Raw genomic sequence first — 13,959 nt, forward strand, 5'->3', positions numbered from 1 at the left:
ATGTAAGGGTACAAATAGAAAGTCTGCTCCAAAATTCAGACTCTCAAGAGCAGCTGTGTGGTGCTCAAGTGGCTTTAAATCTGAATTCTGGATCAGCCTGGAAACCTGTTTCACAAGGTTGGAAAAAAAAAAAAAGTTTCTGTGAAGTGTCAGTAGTGGTTCCCGTTCATGTGATGTCACACAGCTTTTTTTTTTTCTTCTTTTAACCCTGACATTGTTATTTGTGAACAATAAGGAGAAGAAAACATTCATATGGGACATAAAGCGTCAGTGTGGGGCTTTGGGACATTTGTTTCTATGATCTAATATGTGCTTTTATTGCAAAAGCTATAACAGCCTCCTGCTCCACTCCCAATGGATCAATACACAGCATGTTCCCAATTTCAGTTTTTACTTTGAAGATATGCTTTGAATATTTTGCCTCGTCATTCTATATTGACCAGAATAGAAAACAAATAATAGATATGTGGTTCTGTTGAGTTTGAGTGGTGGAGACAGATATGCAAATCTGGTTTCAGATGTGTCTTTTGTGTTTGATCCAGATGATTATCAATAATAATAACATCTGGCTTTCGGTGGGTCTCTGTATAATTGCAATCAAGATGACTGATTTTGAGACATGGAAGGGATTTTAGAAGCGGAATGGTGTTTTTTGGTGTCCAGTGGAATTCCAGTGTAAGTACTATAAGACAAAGAAAACAACTATGAGCATGTCTCCAAAAACCATACAATATAAATAAGGGTGAGAAGCCCACTTATTCGATTCCAGCCGTTACGAGATTGCGATGAATGTGAGAAGTGCTTGAGTTAATAATAGGGTTTAAACATAAACAGACCTGAGTCGTCGTGCATTTTGACCGCAGAAAAATTACAATTATCACGACGAAAAACTCTGCATGCAGTTTGCTTATTGACTTTTAATTTCTAGTCTCAGAGTGTATAGATTCCCCCTGATTAATCTAATCAAGTCCCAATTGGTCATAACACAAAGATTTCGGCGGAATTCCCATTACGTGGCGAAAAACCTACACAGCCAGGCCTTCGATTTTCTTCTTAATGCAAGGATACTTTGACTGAATTAAGTGCTGTCCAAGTCAGTTCATGACATTTTCGTCAATCAACACAAGCGCCTAAACAGAACAGATGTCAATTGTTCTACAAAATAATTTCCAAAGCGTTGCCGTGCGCTGCGCTGCCTGCAACATGAAGCTCGCTGGATTGTTGTGGTGGGACTCGGAAATTACCGACAGCTTAAACAATAAATAAAAGGCGTTGGAACAGTAAAAAAAGGAATTTCTATTGTGTGCACACCAACCACAATAAATTGTGCTGACACAGTGTTTTAAAGTTTGCCCACGCTGAATTCACACTAAATTTGAACATGAATTAAATCAAACCTATGTGTTTGTAAACGTAAGGACAGTTACTTATTAACGTGTGGAAAATGTGTTATTTGTCAACATGCCAAATCATAGAGGAAATAAAAATGATGATGTCACATGTCGATATGATAACTGGTATAACACTGTGAAGGTAACAATAAAGTAATAAAGTTGTTAACTAATAGTTGAGAGTACAAGCAAAGTGAACATTAAAAAAAAAAAAAAAAAAAACCTCGGGAAGTTTTGACAAAAGACTTGATAAACATGTCCGGGAAAACCCTTCGGCATTCGGTGAAGTGATGACGGTTAGTATTTAAGTAAGTCAGGCCGCCTGCACCTGGAGGACAGACAAGACGATAAGCAGACAGAGACACTGGACCTTAGCAGACACACACACACACACACACACACACACACACACACACACACACACACACACGCACACACACACACACACACACACACACACACACACACACACACACACACACACACACACACACACACACACACACACACACACACACACACACACACACACACACACACGGGCAGGTGAAGATAATCTCATGTGTTGATGAGGCGTTGCGTCACTGACTGACGGGGCTTCAAAAGGCCCAAAATAAATATTGCAGAATGGTTTCGTTCTCAACACAGAAAACCTTCAGCTTGAAAATGAAAACAAGTGGTACAATTTCTCCTCTCACTGCGGCGACCGTACATATTTAACGCTTCATTATTTCTCCCCGTCGCTCTCTGGAGCGTAATCAGCGCGCGACATCGGGGCGTCCACCGGCAATAATGGTCATTACTGTCATTTTCTCGCTGTTGTCATTAGTTCTAATTAAATTTGCATGCTGCCCTGTTGTAACGGCGTCTTGTAGGTGTGTATGAGAGAGTGGGAGAAAGGCGTGACGTCTTAACGGTCACAGAAAGGAGGGCGACTACACGCAGCACTGGGAAACATGGCTGACCGTGAGTGTGCGGGGCCTCAAAGCCATAAAGGTGGTGGACTTATCTGCTCTGACATCAGTTGCTGATGAGTAAGGGGGTTGTGTGTGTGTGTGTGTGTGTTTGCGTGTGTCCATGTGTCCAGGTGTTGTTGAATTTACAGTTAAAGTCAAACCCCTGTAGATTAGCAGGGCGTACGCAAATCACCTGTACACATGCCGGCTCCCGGGAAATCCCCTGAAGCCAGCTCAGCGAGCGGTGTGTGTGTGTGTGTGTGTGTGGCATTGACATGATAAATGTGTGGTTTTTTTTTAAAAGTAAGACTCCTAATGAGAACAAACCCACGTGTGTCCTGAATCGAGCTGAATAGCAAAACCTCGGGCCGTATGGGAGATATTCGCCTGTTCAGATTTGAAATAATCACCTCAGAGGTTGCAGACAGACGCCATTATCTTAAGTGCGTTGTTAAAGTTACTCCAGTTGTGTGGGAGTAATTGCATAATTGATGATGATTTGAATAATTTTTGAGGATCAACAGTTTTTAATTCTTTTTTTTTTAAGGCTGTGTTTGAGGTTCACACCCATGGGTAGGGCCCCGGTGGAGGCCAGGTGAGCCAGGTGAGCAGACAGTTGGACATGCTATGATGTTGGCGTTTACACTGTGCACCAGAGACGCGGGAAAGTATGCAAAATCTGAGGTTGGCGCTTCTCAGCACAACTCTCCATCACTTTTGTCGTTTTATTTATTTTATTTTTCTTCTCCCTTTGCACTTCATGTGAAAGTGAAACCGTAGCTTTTAAAGTCACGTGAACATTACTTGCAAGTTAGTCTTGATTATAGATGATTATTATTATTATTATAGATTCTTGCAGCCATGCAGGCTCTGAAATATGGTCCTGGTTGCGGAGGAGAACACACACGGGTCATTCGGGAATGCCTGAGATAAGGAATGGGATTTGGGAACTGTTGGGACTTTGCATTCCCACGGAAGAGTGTTTGTGTCCTCCAGTAGGCAGTCCTACAATCTGTGGTCTCAATAAACACTCATAAAGCTCACAGACTCACACGAGAGTATGCCAGCGTTATCGGAATAACACATAAACGCGAGTGTGAAGACTGTACATAAATCATGTGAGATAAAGGAAGGCAAAGAAAGAGCGAGGGAGGGAAACTTTTTATCTGGGGGCCACGGATTAAATGAAACATCTCCATGAGATTTTTTCCTTTTTTCTTTCTTTCCAAAGAACACAATAAAAGGCCATAAGGTCTGTGATGAGCTATTTTGAAAGTGGTCCCTGCTGTACAGAGGAAAGCCCACGCATGACACACTCAGCAGATTCAAGCTAATTTGCCTGGAAACACAAGTCGGCCAGGTCGCAGTGTGTTGAGGACACACACACACACACACACACACACACACACACACACACACACACACACACACACACACACACACACACACACACACACACACACACACACACACACACACACACACACACACACACACACACACACACACACACACACACACACACACACACACACACACACACACACACACACACACACACACCACCAACTCCACAGCTGTCATCGGGGCCGGGTCTGAAAACAATAGCTGCCTTTTTTTTTTTTTATGTTCAATTCCACATCTCATTAGCCAACAAAACCCCTTCTCACATTAGATTCTTGTCAGCGACAAGTTAACCTGTACAACCGGATTTGAAGCTGCTGTTTTCAAGAAAACCGTCAAAGAAATTGATTTGAAATAATTGTTTGAATTGATTTTTTAAAAAGGTTTTCATTGAGAAGATTGAAAGAACACAAGTTTAGAATCTCTTTAAAGAATCTCAACATTGAGTCCAGGTCCAGTTTGCTGGATTGAGGTGTTTAAAAGAGGATCAGGTCTAGTTTTAAGGCTCAATTTGCGCTTTTCTTTAAAGAATGTAAGTCCACTTTTAAAGGAGACACAGTTCACTTTGAAAGATTCCTATTCAGATTTTAAAAAATCCAGATGTTTAATCCTGCAAGAGGCTCCAATCCGACTAAACTGTGAAGCAAATGGGACTGTTTTTTTTTTTTTTTTTTTTAAGAAAACATACATTTCTGGATCTAATTTCTTAACATTAGTAACTCCAACAGAACAGTGAGACCCGAGTTGAGAACTTGCTGCCATGAAAGCTAGTAAACCAGCAGTAGTTAGTAAAAACACCCATAATGCAACAGTATATAAGAAGTTGTTTTTTGGATATTGCACTGGATTTTGCACAAGAAGATTTGGTCTGGAACAGTCTGAGGTGGGGTTTTAGAAATCATTTTTATACTGCTCCTCCCCCTTTGGAAATATGTTAGAAGGTTAGAGGAAATGGAGTATATTGTGTACAGTCTTGTGTATCACTTCTAACATGTTAGCACGCCGAACTTGTTCTAATTAGAAAAGGTAAAACAAAATAGGGTTAGGGTTTGGATGGAACCCTCCTGGGCTGTCGTTTCTTAAATAGTGCTTTAGGCTGCGTTTAGTGTCTCAAACATAAAAACGAATTCAGGGGGGCGAATTCGGGTGTCACAGAATGGACTCGACAATTCTCTGCACAAATTAGGCTTCGGCATGGACCAGAAATGTCTCAAACGATTGTCTCAGACATATGAAAGTCCTGAGGGAATCCATGTGTCTGCTGTCTGATGATGATGAAGAAAAAGTACAAAACAAAGAACATAGTGATGAAAAATGCAGAGGAAAAATTCCAAAAAGGACCAGGTACAAGCATCCACAGCAGTTTGAACCGAATGAGGTTAAAAAAAAAAAAAATCCATCTGAAGTACTTCCAGCTGGGTTTTTCTGTTGTGATTTCTGCATCTTTTTCGGAGTGCCCAGAGGAGTCAGGATAATTGTGTCAGCATGTGTGTACTCTCCTCAGACTTTGTAGTGTTGTGTGGTGTTATGTTCCTCTTTCCGCAGAAGGGCCGCGTCACCGTTTCACTGACGATCGGATATTTATCACTTCTCCTTCGCTGAAGTCTTCAAAGGCCCAAACTGTGGTTGGTCCAGTCAATTTCAGAGCAGTTTAACTTGTGTGTGTGTGTGTGTGTGTGTGTGTGTGTGTGTGTGTGTGTGTGTGTGTGTGTGTGTGTGTGTGTGTGTGTGTGTGTGTGTGTGTGTGTGGCTTCAACATCCCCACTCAAAGTGCAGCAACACAGAATTATTGTATAAACTGTGCTTTTTTGAGGACAATTGAATTAAACTAGATCAAGACGCACAATTTCACGCGTGCCAGAACATCGGCTGCCAAAACTTCACAATACCTGCTGCAATATGGAACTTGTAAAGGTTTGTTTCCACCCCCCCCCCCCCCCCCCAACTCATTATGGTCAATCTCTGTCCACAGTCACGAGGAACAGAATGAGCTGTTCTTAATGTCGACCACATTACATCTTCAACTTCCAAATTTTTGCAGAAAAATAATCTTTCTGACCAGGGAAAATGAGAGAATCTTAAAACACGTGGCACAGAAGACAAACGGTGGGCAGAAGCTGCGAATTTAAGATATCATTATTCCTTGTCATTTTGGTGCTAAATATCAGCATTTGTTTTCTCTACAAGAACAAACAAATAGATCATTATTCCAATTTTGAGGCATCTGTAGGTTTATTTTCTCCCACAGAGAGCAGATTTTAAGGATGTGTATTTTGGGGAATATACTGAATGTGTTGTAGAACACTGCTATTATATTATTAGATTATATAGCAGAAATTCAAATAAACCTGTGGAGCATAATCAGCTTTTGTCTAAGCAGTTGTAATCACATCAGGAGCTTCTCAGGGGCGTCAAACTTTTTTTGTAGTTCAGGCGCCACAAATAGCCCAGTTTCATTTGAAGTGAAAATAGTGAAATAATAATCTTTAAATTCAAACCTTTAAGTTTTTCTTGTTTTGGCGCAGAGTATGCATGATGAAAAATTTCATAAATCCAAACAATTTCTATGGAAAATCACTACAATCTCAACATAACAACGTAAAGGCAATTTCAATGAAACAATAATGCAAAATCCAGTGAAATGTAACCCCCCCCCCAAAAAAAAATTGTTCAACAACTGTTGCAAACAGCCTCAAATCTCATGTCTGAGACAAATAGTGTAGTATTATTTTATATTCAAGCTGGAATAGCTGCTAGTGATTCAAATAGTTATAAAGAGTGACCGAAGCAGATTGAGCTTTGGAGTGATGCTGTTAAACAAGGATACAGTGTGCTGTTCTCTCTTTTGGCAGACGATGGCGCCATTCCTTCAGCCAACACAAAAATCCCAACTGGAGTTTGAGCTGAATTGTCAGATCTAATGAGCTGGTTGAAACCATAATTTAAGAGACGATAACTTTCATCTCTCCCAGGCGCCTCATTTCAGGTTTTAATAGCTGTAATCGTTCATCTGCTTTGCACGCCTCACGATATGTGGAATTCTCTGACTCTGGTGTGAAACCTGCTATAATAAGGCCCCCTCATCATCATCATCATCATCATCATCATCTCATCGCCCTGTGTTGAGTCTCCTGTCTGTGCTATCTAGGTTCCGCATGGACGAGACTCTGTGGAGACAGTCCAACAGTTTCAGTCGCTGTTAACATTCCACATCAGTCTCTCGCTACGGTGACACGGCTGATACCATCAAGGAGGACCGCATGGGTACGGCTACAAAGAAAGCACAAGCATCCATCATTCACACATGCATGCAGAAGCTCTCTCTCTCTCTCTCTCTCTCACACACACACAAACACACACACACACACACACGTGCGTGCGCAGACATGATCGGGCATTTCACACAGTTTCATCCCTTAAGATCAATAAGCTTCTTATAGGAGGAATCCACAGGTGGCACAGAAAAAAACACAAGAAAAAAAAACACACACACACACACACGCACAACATACAGTCGTATCGAAAGACACACGAGTCCGACTGCAGCGCCATGGGCGTCGCTCAGAATAGCATCAAACAGACTGCGGCGTCTCTCTCTTTTCAAAGTGCACATGTGTGGACCTGCCTACTTTCGTCAACTCATTTCGCCATATTAACCCTCGTAGATCACGCTGTCACTGCAGAGAAAACAAATAAAAAGAGCGCATCGAAATGCACTTTTTCGACAACGGCAAAAAGTCGAATGATGAGCCACTTTGGGTTGTAGGTTTCGGCCAGAAGGCCTCGGGATGAGCGATTTAAAGGTTCGCAGTTTACACTCGATTTCATGAACGGTCACGAGAACGTACACGTTAGTGGAGAGAGGAGCCAGAGTGATGCAAGAGATGTGAAGGGTTTTTGTAGATTTGGCGCAAATAGGTGGCAAAGTACTGGATGAACACAACGAGCCCTGTTGAGAAAGGTCAAATAAATTTGCACTTATTAGCAATAGCTTGAGATAATCTTGGAAAAAAAATGAAAATAAAGCCACAGAGATGGGAGACGGGATCCGTAAACTTGGAAGCACTCAGATTACAGAAGGAAGGAGCAACAAGTGGATGGATGTCGTCACCACACGGCCGCATCCAACTCAGTCAGTCTCAACCTGAAGTGCTGGACGTGACGTAGTTCATGACTTGAGATGGTACGGCTTTTATTTTCCATTAACAGCAGCTGTAAGCCTCACTGGTCACGACCGGCTCAACATACTAACAGCCAGAATCGTGTCAGTGTAACGTTACAGTCTCTTTCTTCCGCCATAAGCGAGTAATGCTGAACGATTAGTCCAGCTGGACAGTCGCCGCTTCCATTCATCTTTTCTGGATGTGCTACCAGGAAGGAACTCCCCGTGTGGATTAATAAGTACCCAGATTCTCTTAAGATATGAAGAGAAATAAGTGGATTAAAACAAATATTCAGTCTGATTAGAATTTGGTGTGTGTGTGTGTGTGTGTGTGTTTTGTCCAGATTACACCCTGCCTTCACTCATAGTCCGCCTGGATCGGCTCCAGCGCCGTGACCATGATTTGGACGAAGCGATATAGAAGACGGACGGGTGTTTACTTAGCTGGGTGTTGGCTTCTTTTTGGATCGATGCTTTCATACTTTGTTCCACCAAGAATGTCAGGCCACAGATGTGATAAACTTTTTTGTGTATACTTATTAAAGAGAATCTGCACAAAGATAATCCATCATCATTTAAATGTGATTACTGTAAGTTAATGTGAGGTGACTATCCTCAGGTTCAAGAAGAAGGTGGAGCACGGAACAGATATTGGAGCTGCGAAACATCTCTGTGCGAGCCTTTGTGAATTTCCTTGTATTTTCACATTACATTGCCATGATGACGAAACAGCCTTCTTGTTTTGTTTTTATTACAGGATCGCTTCTGTTTGTTTTGCACAGTTGAGTGAAGTTGAACATTAGCTTTTAAGCAAACTCCGGTACGAATCCTAAACCAGTGTTTGTTTAAGAGGGTTCCAGGTCTCCTAAATGTGAAAGAAATAAGCAGGTCATGCGGGGTAACTTTAATCCGTCAGTGTGCGTACGCGTGTTCACATTTGTCCAGGCGAGACGCATCTGAAAGCAACTGAATCAGGACTAGAGGGACTCGTCAAGGGAACGTGAACTGATGAAGCCACTTGGAGAAGAAAATAAAAACGTTCTACAAAAACATAACCGAGTCCAGCTGACCGGACTCAACTATCAGTGAGTTTATCGGATTTTGGCCGGCGACACATTAACGTTTTAATGTAAAATCTTTAGTGTTTTATTAACTGCACTTCTGGAGGTGTGTCAGAGAGATGACTACATTTCTCCCACCTAGGCAGTCCAGCTTTGTCTGAGTCGAAAACACCTCCACCTCTCCGTTTCCCCCACTCATCAGCACCCCTTCGTCTACCAGCCTCTTACCCCGCCCTCGCATCCTCATCGCCTTACCTCATCCCCCTTCCTCCGCTGCTCTTTCTTTCATTCATTCCTTTCCTTTGTACTGCGAGATGCAGGGAGGAAGAGAGGGAGGGAGGGGGCGAGGGGAAGGAGAGGGACCTTTTGTTGGCTTTCAGGTGGTTTCACATGAAAAGCCAGAGTACACACCTAGGTTGCCGCCACCAGCGACCTACGCCGTCTCACTCGCTTCCGCCGAGTATACCTGGGTTGGCCTTCTAATGCCCCTTGTACAGTCCGGGCACGCACAAGCTCAGAGAAAGACACGGTGAGCACGTTGCATCTCTGAAACAAAAAGAAAACGTGTGTACAGGTGTGCAGAACTGCACTTTGGATTAGAGAAGAGGGTTGGATATGCAGAAGTTCTGTGTAGAGGTGGTACGGGAGAGAGAGAGAGGTGTGTGTGTGTGTGTGTGTGTGTGTGTGTGTGTGTGTGTGTGTGTGTGTGTGTGTGTGTGTGTGTGTGTGTGTGTGTGTTGGGGGGGTTGATTGCACGGCTACTTTCTCTGTTCCCTCCTTGAATGGACTGCAAGGAGCTCAGGTAGCTGTGTGTGTGTGTGTGTGTGTGTGTGTGTGTGTGTGTGTGTGTGTGTGTGTGTGTGTGTGTGTGTGTGTGTGTGTGTGTGTGTGTGTGTGTGTGTGTGTGTGCGTGTGTGCGTGTGTGTGTGTGTGTGTGTTGTATTCCCAGGTAGACCACGGTGAGTGCTCTCAAGTTAGTGTCAGGTGTCAGGTAGCTACTTGTCTTTGTGTCTTCAAGGCTGCTGTGGCTTGGATAGTGTTTACAGCCCACAGAGCACAGCGGGGGGGTGGGGGTGGGGGGGTTGGGGGGCACGGAGTGCAGGGAAGGGAGGGGTGCCCTGGCTTTGATCTGATGCAGACTGTTTGATAGCATGTGTGTGAGCGAGAGAGTGTGAGAAAGAGAAGCGAGAGATATAGTGGGTGCACAAATGCTGTGGCAGCAGTGGCACAAAGAGATCAAATGTCTGCACATACTCCCAACAACTGTGTGTGGGTGTGTGTGTGTGTGTGTGTGTGTGTGTGTGTGTGTGTGTGTGTGTGTGTGTGTGTGTGTGTGTGTGTGTGTGTGTGTGTGTGTGTGTGTGTGTGTGTTGGAGGGGATGTCAACATGATTGCACACTGAAATTAATTCATTTAAAATTCAGATTTTTGTTCAATGCCGTATAAAGTTAGGAAGACTGTTATTGTTAGGTAAGTTGTGCTTACGGCTAAGTTTAGAGCCGATCTGTGGGAAACTAATATAAGTCAGTGCACCGTCTCTGGAAGGCATGGGAACATACCGTATATGTGTGTGTGTTAATTCATTTCAGGGCCGGGTCAAGCATTTTTGTGGCCCTGAGCAGAATGCAGCGTTTATTATTTTTTGACAAAGAGAGCTCATTAATCACTGAATTCAATCATGCCAATGTCAGTAGAGACGTGGGATGTTTGACACATGTCAGCTCATATAGTGAATGCAGATATTACATGTGTTGTGGAGATATTAGTGTTTGTTCTTCTAAATAGGATGAATGAGTCTAAATTGAAGTTACCAATATCTCGTGTAAACGATATTTCCAAAGAACGAAAGCTTCAGTCGCTTTCTATTTTGTTAGATTGTCGTCTGAAGACATACAAAGGTTAAACAAATGAGCGTGTTACTATACTTTTCTTAATGTATTTAGAAAAAAAAGACGATTCGGTGATCATCTTTTCATTATGTTGAATCCAATAAATAAAAACACCACCAAGTAAATGGGGAAGATTCCAAGAAAACATTGGATTTTTTTAAACAAAATCTTAAAAATAAAAAAAATCACATGACATTGAGACCGGAGTTGACATATCAGTAATGCTGCCATGAAACGAAGCTACCTAATTGTTATCAAACCAATGCTGTCAGTTTCTGAAACCATCCATAATGAAACAGCTATAGGAGAAGTTCTTTGTACATTTCACCGTCAAAAGCTAAAATAAAGACATTTTCAGCATGTATATTCTATGCAACGACAAAGAAAATCTTAAAATTTTGAATTTAAAGGTTACTGTGGAACTATTTCACTGGTGAAGATGAAATTTGAGCTGTATGTGGCCCCTGCCAAAGTAATTTCTACTTTGTTTGAAGAGTTTTGTGTCGAATCGAACCTGTTGCCGACCTGGAACTGGACTTCGCACCTTGTCCAAACCAGTCAAAACTCAGTTAATTGGTAAACTGTGGCCTCGTGATCAGAGCACCGAGCTGAATTGTACACTTCGGTATACATATCGAGACATCTATCAAGTGCCTGCCAACTGAAATGACAGGTAAGTGTTTGAACGGGTGCGTTTAGCCAAAGATCCAGTGTGCGTTTCATTAAAGTACAGTAAAGAGCGCAATGCCGGGCCGCCTGCATATTTGAGGCTGCAAGGAAGAATAAAAATGAGAAAAGAGAAAGACAGACAGGCGGGAGTCCAGACGTGCAAGTTTTTAACACCGTGTGTGTTTTAGGGCTCCCCGAGGGCCAGACAATTAAAGAGCATTTAAAAAGATGACAGAGCTCGCCAGGCAAGACGGAGAGGGAGAGAGAGAGAGAGAGAGAGAGAGAGAGAGAGAGAGAGAGAGAGAGAGAGAGAGAGAGAGAGTGCAGGCAGGGGAGAAGAAAATGTGCAGGTGTATGAGGAGCATGTGTTTTTAGCGTGTGTGTGTGTGTGTGTGTGTGTGTGTGTGTGTGTGTGTGTGTGTGAATGGATGTGCGTGCTGGCTGTGGGCGTGCTGCAGAGGATCACGCAAGGTGTGCCTGCCTGTGAATGGCCTCTCTATCTGCCCGTGTGCGACTGAGGTATTTAGAGAAACAAAAAAACCTCCATGAAACAGTTTTATACTGACAATAAACAGAGAGGGAGCAACAACAGAAGGTCCACGACAAAGCAGAAGAAAAAAGACGAGGGAGAGATCATGGAGCGAGAGAGAGAGAGAGGGAGAGAGAGAGAGAGAGAGAGAGAGAGAGAGAGAGAGAGAGAGAGACATTGTGAAGAACAGCTCTGAAAGAGGTTTTGTGGAGCCGTAACAAAGGCCCCTCAGAAAAACACAGTGGCATAGGAATGTTAATTAATTAATGAGAAACTATTCAGCCTACAGAGGACGGCGAGGATGGAAAGACAGAGAAGGAGAAGGATGGAGAGAGAGAGAGAGAGAGAGAGAGAGAGAGAGAGAGACGGACGAACCCGTAGAGCCCCAATCCAACAGACTAAGAAGGCAGAACCTGTAGATTTTGATTTTCAGTGGCGTGCGGTTACACTTACTCGAGATGAAATATGCTCGAGCGAGCTCTTGAGAGCTTCATAGGGAGTACAAGTGTCATAAATTGACAGGTTTCGTCCTCGTATTCCACTTTGCGTGTGTGCATACAGTGTACCGCTGCCGTCAAATGAAAGGCTCACCTCACAGAGTTCGAGCCTCGGCTCTCCCAAGACCGCACACTTATTTTTCACATGGAGCGGCGTGCATTCTGAGTAAATCCACTAATGTTTAAAAAGAAATTATGAGCACATGTGGCTGATTTCATCGCTCACGGAGAACTTGTGTGATCTCCCAGTAAAACACAAAAATAAACCAAAAACTAAAGTGAAAACTGATGCAGTCACTGGAACAGTGTTTTATTGTTACACTTTCAGGTATTGGATTAATTAATTATATCCCTTCTCCTCTGGAGTTTTTACTGGTGAGTATTAGCTGCAGGGAGATGTGCCTGAAGCTTAACAAAAGCTTTGAATGGTATGCCAGTTTTCCCTTTGATTTGTTGTAATTACAGAATGCATCATTAGGCTGTTATGCAACATCCTGTGCTTACAGGTGCACAGCATGTAAAGCTTAGTTGTGTAACGTATGAAGTGGAGTCTTCTGTATTCCCCGGCTTGCCTCGGTCTGCGCTGCAGTGGAAAAGCAGTTTAATTTTTATTTTTTCTTTATTGAGCATATACACTAAGAATTATGTGTTGTATAAAAGAAAGTGAGGTCAGACGAGATTATTGTCAAGATTCTGTGGAAAAATTGTGAGTGTGCACAAGAAGGACTGTAAGTTATAGACTGGCTTTAGGCCCAAGCAGCTGACACTTCTTCACAAATCCACACTCTTCTCTCTATAGACGCGAGTGTGTGTGTGTGTGTGTATGTGAAATGGATATGTGAGTTCCTTTGCACCGGTCACTCATAATCTGTTATTTATCTGTGGGCATCCATGTGCATGTGTGCATGCATGCGTGCATTTCTGCGCGTGTGCGATCGCGACATTCCAGTGGACGAAACTGGAGAAGGTGTGACTTACGAGACACTGGATTCTGCTCTTTCTGGGGACTGAGGGGTGCTGAAGTGTCAGAATTCCAATTTCCTCCAAAGAGTCACTCCTGTCAGACACTCTGACCCTGTGTGTCTCTCTCACACACGCACACACACACACACACGCGCACGCACACTCATTCTTATCCCCCAGAGCTTGCTTTTTCCTTCCTTTCTCTTTCAGCTGTAAACACTCTCTCATTTTCCCCTCGGCTCCATTCATAAGGCCCCACAAGGAGAATCTTGTCTCATACCAGTGCACTGTATTGCTACCACCCTCTCCTTCTCCCTTTCCCTTTTTCAAAAATAAACATTCACCCTTTTCACTTCAATCGAGCTTCCAAGCTCAGCACAGCAGAGGAAAAGAAGAGAGAGAGAGAGTGAGAGAGAGAGCGAGAGAGAGAGAGCGAGA

This window comes from Blennius ocellaris, assembly GCF_963422515.1.
Source record: "Blennius ocellaris genome assembly, chromosome: 5".
Classification (NCBI taxonomy): domain Eukaryota; kingdom Metazoa; phylum Chordata; class Actinopteri; order Blenniiformes; family Blenniidae; genus Blennius; species Blennius ocellaris.